The following is a 7,458-nucleotide window of genomic DNA, read 5'->3' on the forward strand; positions in this document are numbered from 1 at the left end:
TACTTTCCTTTTTATTTCAGAAATGGTTTCTAGGAAGAGTTTACCAAATCTTTTCCCCATGAGTGTTCTAAGCGTTTTAGGGAGACAATCTCTTGGAATCATTCTTTACCTACTTTTTTGCAGCACTGAGGATTGAACCCAGGGACTTCACACTAAGCCGTATACCCAACCCTTTTTCTGTTTTATTTTGTTTTGTTTTCTTTTTTTTTACAGGGTCTCACTATGCAGTTCAGGATGACCTTGAATTTACTATGCAGCCCAGGCTGGTCTCGAACCTGCAGCGATCCTCCTGCCTCAGACCCCAGGTGCTGGGATTAGAGGCATGCACCACCATGCTCAGCAATTCTTTACCTTTTAAAAACTATGGTTTTTTTAAAAAAATTACATAACATGGGCTATCTCCTCACAAAATCATCAGTATATAGTGCAAGCTTGCTGACCCGAAGCACAGTAGGATGGGGCAGATCTCTGCGTGAGTCTTGACAGTCTATGGTGGCTCAGGTGTCAGCCAGGGGAATGCAGGGCATCCTCCCAGGTTTGTGCCTTTCCAGGAACTCTCTTCCTCCGAGGTGTGTATCAACAGGGCCTCGCCTCCTCCTGTCTCCTCCTTTCCTCTCAGAGGGGACACGCAGCTGTATGCTGCCTGTTAAAGATTTCTACACAGCTGGACTACACCCTGCGCCTGTATTGACAGGCCCTTGAGCTAGGGATAGCTTTGATATTTTCAAAGGGTTGTAAAGCAGAGACCATAAAAAGCCTAAAATATCTACTCTGATGCCTTACAGAAGTTTGCTGGCCTGAGGTTGAGGAGCTTAAGACAGACACCATCAGTGGCTCTTCCAACTACTTGCTTCCCAGGGACTTCTCATATGTGGCCATGGGACATCTACTCAGCACCCCATCCCTCTGCCTTTTACTCCCCCACCCCATGTCCACTAAGCTGTGTTTGAGTGCAGTGAGGGCTTCAGCCTTTGTCTTCAGCTCAGAAACAGCCTCTCCTGAGTAATCATACAGATGGCTGTGCTATCACTTCCTGCAGGTTGTGTTGCTCATTTCCTAATTGGGGAACCTGCCAGGTCAGCAGCCCCAACAGTTCACGCAGCTGCTTGCATCAGCATCAGGACTGCGGGGACCTGGTCTCTCTGCACAGCTGCTTTCTCAGGGGCTGTGTGCACCGCACTGGTGAAGGCGGTACTGGTAGACCCAAGTCTTCACTTACAAGTGGGCAGTAAAACAAAGAAATGCACCAGCAGAGGTGGTTATCAGAGGCTCGGGTGGAGATGGAAGCGGATTATCAGAGAGGACAAAGCATCAGTTTGATAGGAGAAATAAGTTTGAATTTTTTTGATCTACTGCATAGCATGGTGAGTTGAACTATTGTATTAGGACTGTGCTTGTCAGTATCACTAATGTTCTCATGATAGAAAAAGAGAAGAGGAACAAAATTGTACACACATAATCCTGTTTTCTGTAATCAGTCAGTCAGTAAGAGAAGGCATATGTGGCTTCCAAGATCTCTGTAGGAGTGGGAAGGAGGGTGACTTAATTTGGGAGGTGATAAACCTTGTTTGTTCAAGGTTTTGGGTCCTTGGGATCGGCTCTCTTCTCCTGGGAGCCTGGTAGTTCCCCCAGAGACTGAAACAATCCTAGAGGCTGCTGAGACCTTGAGTCTCCAAGGACAGAGGAGACTTGAGGGATGGGAAAAGGGGCCCATCCAGCTGGGATACTTCCACAGGAATGGGATACAGGGAATTTGGAAGAAGATCTACTTTGTCTTCCTGCCCCGATGCAATCACGGAAAGCAGATGATAAATTCTTCTGTATGGTTGTAAACGCGCTAACATTGGCTTCCCAGTGTTTTTAAACAATCCAGACTAGAGCATGGCTGCTTCTTCCATAGGAGGGAGCCCAGGGCCAGCTTTGTTTCTGGTCTTTCTATGTTCAGTTCTTTTTCCTGCCTGAACTCAGCGTCTAGTGATCCTGGCCTTCAGCCATTTGCTGCCCACATTACCAAGTAATTAAAATAAGCTTCTCTGTCCAAACCTCCTATCTTTTCGTAAATTGCAGAATATTTTTTTTCATACAAGTGGAACGCTGCTAATCTGAAATGCAATGTCTGAAAGCTTTTGAGTGCCAATATGGTGCTCATCAAGTTTGGGATTTGGAGCATACTGGATTTTGAAGTTTTGGATTAGAATGCATTCTGCCAAGGTCTATGCAAATGTTCTAAAGCTTGAAAACCCCCAAAATCAGAAATGTTTCTGGTCCCAAGCATTTATAATAAGGGCTATTCACCTTATGTACAATTCTTTATCTTTCAGAATGGATTGGATCGTAAGGATTGTTAGGTATATTTTGCAATAGTACTAAATTAAAAGATGATTAGTGGATCATTTTTCTAGTTGTAATCCATTCTTTCCCAAAAGCACATAGAAGCTCCACTTGGCACTTCCGGCCCTTCTTCCATTTGAAAGAGACAATTCCCCACCATGTATCAGAAGCCAGCCTGCACCCAATGTCCCAGAAGGAAGGGAGTGACATAGGTACAGCTCCCAGAGTCAGCAGTGTGTGTCCCTGCCCTGCTCTCCTGCCCCCCTGCCCTCCTGCCTGTGGTATGGGGCTCTGGATTTTGAAACATGTTCCCTCTGGTTGTAAATGTGGAAACACTCAGGAATCTTTACAGCTTAACGTCCATAGAGTCTAGGGTGAACTTGGGAATTCACTCAGCCCATAAAAATGTTCACCAGCTCACAAACCTTTCCCTGGCCTTTCCCACAATCATGATTTCTCAATGAAAAGGCGGCTGATGACAGGTCAGTGCTGCAGCAGCAAAGACTCGCAGCACACAGAGTGCACGGGCGCACGCGGGCCTCAGGCCACTGTCCTTCCCACAGCGCTGGGCGACTGGAGCTTGGCACCAGGCCTAGAGTTGGCTGCTTGGGAGTGCGTTCCCTGCGTCCTGCCTGGCACAGCACCGAACTTATCCCACCCAGTTTCAAAATTACTCTTCAAAATGCTTGCCCAAATACCACCTGGCTCCTATTTTGGGTTTCATCATTCTCATCAAGTTAGGATGAACACTGCTGTTTCAACAGTTCTGCACAGATGCGCTGTGCCTTGGTTACCGTGTGGCCCGTTCCTGGGCCATGAGATAGGAAATTGTTTTGTGGCTACTGGGATGCTGAGCCTGGCCTGGTACTGTCAGGTTCTGAAATGGGCTGGCAGCTGTGAGGGTGTCCTTGTCTCGGGTCACAAGCTTGCAGGTTATCAGCAACCATGTGCCCAGGTTTGAGGCAAAAATCCTTTGCTTACCTCATGCTTCCGTTAGAAACCAGGTGGAGGAGAGTACCTCACACTACCTCACAACACCCACTAAGTGCCAGGGACCAGAGAGAAATAACTGCCCCCTCCTCCAGCTGCCCTACCCAAGGGCCACCCACCAGCAGGAGCTGGGAAACACATTTCTCCAGAACTTCAAGGGCACAGCATTCCACATCCTGCCCAAGGTGGTGTATTTCTTTGAAGAATCACATTTTACCTTAAAAGTTCATTGAATTTTGCTTCCTCTTCATACAATGTGGAAGCTTGTTGAGATGCAAAGTTAGCATTTTGTCTGGTCCATGAGTACAGTCTGACATATACTCTGTGACTTCCAGGGACACCCAGGGAGCTCAGAGGGGTTCTTCTGACTCACCTTCAGTGTCAGGAAGATTCATCCCATGTGTGCCACTCACAAGGTTTCTGACCTTGGGAAAGTTACCTAACCATGTGAAACCTTCATTTCTCATCTGTAAAATAAGGTTAATCATATTTTTCACTCTCACAGGGGAGCTATTAAGATTACCAGGAAATACAGAATGAAGTCACTATGGAGCACAGTAAAACACCTAAAAACTTGTGTGTTTGAAAGTGTATGTGTGGGGTTTTTCTCAAGATAGAAAGGAAAATCAAACATTCCTTCTGCAGAGAGAGTCTTCACCATGCCTTGGCTTAGATGCTGTCAGTCCACACAGTAGTATCTTCGGTCCAAGAGAATTCTCCCCACCCTTCCCCCAGCCATCAGTGGGCAGTTCCATGAGAAAATTTATCTCTGTCCTCCCCTGTTCTCAGATCTATTCTGCAATTGTAAGCTACGATGGATGTGAACTCAAAACTAGCTCCTTAAGTACAGAGTCCAAATGATGAGAGTTAGGAAAATTTTGCTTCCCCAAGGAAATACATTCTATATTTTTGGAGAAGCAAATCTAAACATGATAATTCTGACTTTAAATATCCCCAGAGGCTTAAGGACATACAACATTGGGGAACGTGATCCTGAGCCAGGGTGTGAGTTCAGTCAACACATAGATACTCCGAACCTTGACATACTCCAATGGGAAGAGTTCAAGTTCTATGGATTATCGATATTCCTACAAAGACTTGCTAGCCGGTGGAAGTAACAGCTGGCACACATAGCCAGCTCTGTTTCTTGGTGTTCTGAGAAGGGTACTGTGGTTCAGACAGGGTTGTGGAGAAAGAAAACATGACTGTGACTATATAAAGAGACTGAAGAGGGGCTGGGGATTTAGCTCAGCGGCAAAAGCGCCTGCCTGGCAAGCGCAAGGTCGTGAGTTCGGTTCCCAGTACCAGAGGAAAAAAAAAAAAAAAAGAGACTGAAGAATCTTGATCCCAAAAGCAATTAGAAGGCTGCACAAAACTAACCAAACCACCATTTCAGCACTCTGTGAATTGACCAAAGTTGCACGATAACCTAAGGAATGTTGATTCTTGAAAAAATGCTGAACTTTGAGTGAGTGCAGGGCGAACTCGTGATGTTCTTTTCTGGAGCTGCTCCCAACCTCCACTCTCCACCACAGGGTCAGCACCAGAACGGGGCAGGACATAAGGACGAACAGCTTCAGTGCTGATTTATTATAAAGAATATGGTAAAAAATAAAGGAGAATGGACGAAGAAATGGATAGGCAAGGTATAGGGAAAGTCATGGAGCTTCCATGGCCTCTCTCGGGGTGCCACACTCTAGGCACCCCACGCGTTCTGCTACCCAGAAACTCTCTGAGCACTGCTGTCTTGGGCTTCTGAATAAGCTTCATTACATTCACCTAACTGATTACACCTTTAGCCATTTGTGGCCAACTCGGCCTTCACCCCCTCTCCGCTCCTCAGAAGTTGCAGCTCAAAACTCCAAGCTTCTAACCCCAAGGTTAGCTCCCTTGGCAACCAGTCCCCACCGGAAGCCAACCGGAAGCCCACTGAGAGTCACCTGATTAGAACCAAAGATGTTCTATTGCTCTGGAAATTTTAAGGGGTTTAGAGGCTTTGTGTCAGGAACCAGATCAAAGCCCAGATACAGACTGGAAGAATCTCCTGGCACCATCATCTTCAGGGCTTTTAGGAGTTATGTCTTCACACCTGGGGCAGAGCTCAATTACATATTTTTTATACTATAACACAACAACAACAAAGGCTATAAGGTGAAAGAGTGAATGAAAAAGGAGACAAAAAATAGCAAAATGGCTAATGTAAATCCAAACACATCAATAATCCTACTAAACATAAACACTCTGGGAAGACAAAAGTAATTTCAGACATCATCGCTAACAGAGATAGAGGCTTAGATACGTTCATCCTGTACCAGGTGCCACAGGTGCAGGTCTCTTTTAACCTTCACAGCACTCCTATAAGTGTGAGTGCTGTTCTGATTTCCATTTTAGAGTGGAGAAAACCAAGGAAAAGGGATGGAAGAGCTTGCCCAATGAGTAATAGAATAAGACAATGAAATATCTTCTTGGAATCATATCACTCAAATATGTAAATAACCCAACAAAGCCTAATGAAGGAAGTCAACCATGCAATTCCAGAAGATTCTCAAAAAAGAGAAAAAATGTCAGCCATCATCCTTAAATGCTCTGCATGACTGAGCCCATGTGTTGCCTTCATAGCAATCCCTCCAGGCAGGTGGCATGATTATCTCCCTTTTTATGCTACGTTTCCGATATGGTCTGAGCAGACCCTGCAGGGAATCATGTGTTGGAAGCTTGGTCCTCAATGTGGTGATCTCATCACGTAGTGGAAGTTTTAAGAGGTGGGACAAAATATACAGAATTATGCACACCTATAATCCCAGCACTCTAGGAGGCTGAGGCATGAAGATCAAAAGCCTGGGCCATTTAGCAACTTATCAAGACCTTGTCTCCAAAAAAATAAAATGCTAGGAATGTAGCTCAGTGCAAAAACCCCTAGGATCAATCCCCAACAGAGAGGGAGAGAGAGAGAGAGAGAGAGAGAGAGAGAGAGAGAGAAGTAGGCCTAATGCAACGCTGTTAGGGACACTGCCTTCATAAGGGATTAATGCAGTTCTCCTAGGATCCCAGTTGTTTTCCTCAAGGGAGATTTGCTGTAAAAGAACAAAACTTGCCTCTCAAATCTCTCTAGCTTCCTGTCTCAGCATGTGATCCTTATCACACTCTCTGTATTAGTCACTTTCCTATGGCTGAGACAAAATACCTAACACACCCAGTTTAAAAGAGGAAAGGTTAATTTTGGCTCACAGTTTCAGAAAGTTCAGTCCATGGCTAGCTGGTTCCAAGGCATGGTAGAAGGGCATGGTGAAGAAAAGCTGCTCACCTATGGCAGCCAAAAAGTAGAGAGAGAAGGGAGTAAGCGAAAAGACTGTATAAAAACACAACCTTTCAGGTTACACCCCCAGTAACCCACCTCTTTTGACAAGCACTCCCCCTATAGCACATTCAACTATGAATTCATTAGTGGAATAATCCACTGATAAGTATAACCCCTCCCCCCCGTGATCTAAGCACCCTTTAAAAGCCCACCTCTAAACACATGGGATTTTAGGGACATTTTAGACCGAACAATAGCACTCATCATCCACCATGAAGATTTATCAAAGTCAGCACCATTTCTTTAGATTTTCAGCCTTCGAAAGGGTGAACTAATAAAACCTCTTTTCTGAATGTTACCTAGTCTCAGATGTTTTGTTGTAGAAGCAAGGAAAAGGAGACTAATACACTCTACAAGTGAAGAAGCTTAGGCACAGGGAAGTTGACTTGCCCAAGGCCACATAATGACTGGAAGAATTAGGATTCCAGCCAGTTATCTAGTTACAGAGCCTACGTGTATCTGATGTAGGCTCTCAGTATTATCACATCCCAGTTTTATCGGTGTTATCATAGAAAATATGGGTAAAAGAGAACATGAAGGTAGTTTCATGTTAAGGAAAGGGTGTCCTGTTCTGGAATTCTGGGCTGGAAATGAACCAGTGTTCTGCTTTATTTCCATGATGGGACAGAGGGTTTTAAGGTAGACATACATGGTTTGTACCATTCATCCATCATTTATTAATAATTATTCTCAAGCCTCTGCTTTCTCCCTTTATAGGGAAAGATATGGGATTCAGCATTAGAGGACAACTACTTTATTGAGTACTTCATTTAACCCTC

The sequence above is a fragment of the Chinchilla lanigera genome, unplaced genomic scaffold (genome assembly GCF_000276665.1).
Source record: "Chinchilla lanigera isolate Chin_1 unplaced genomic scaffold, ChiLan1.0 scaffold00038, whole genome shotgun sequence".
NCBI lineage: Eukaryota > Metazoa > Chordata > Mammalia > Rodentia > Chinchillidae > Chinchilla > Chinchilla lanigera.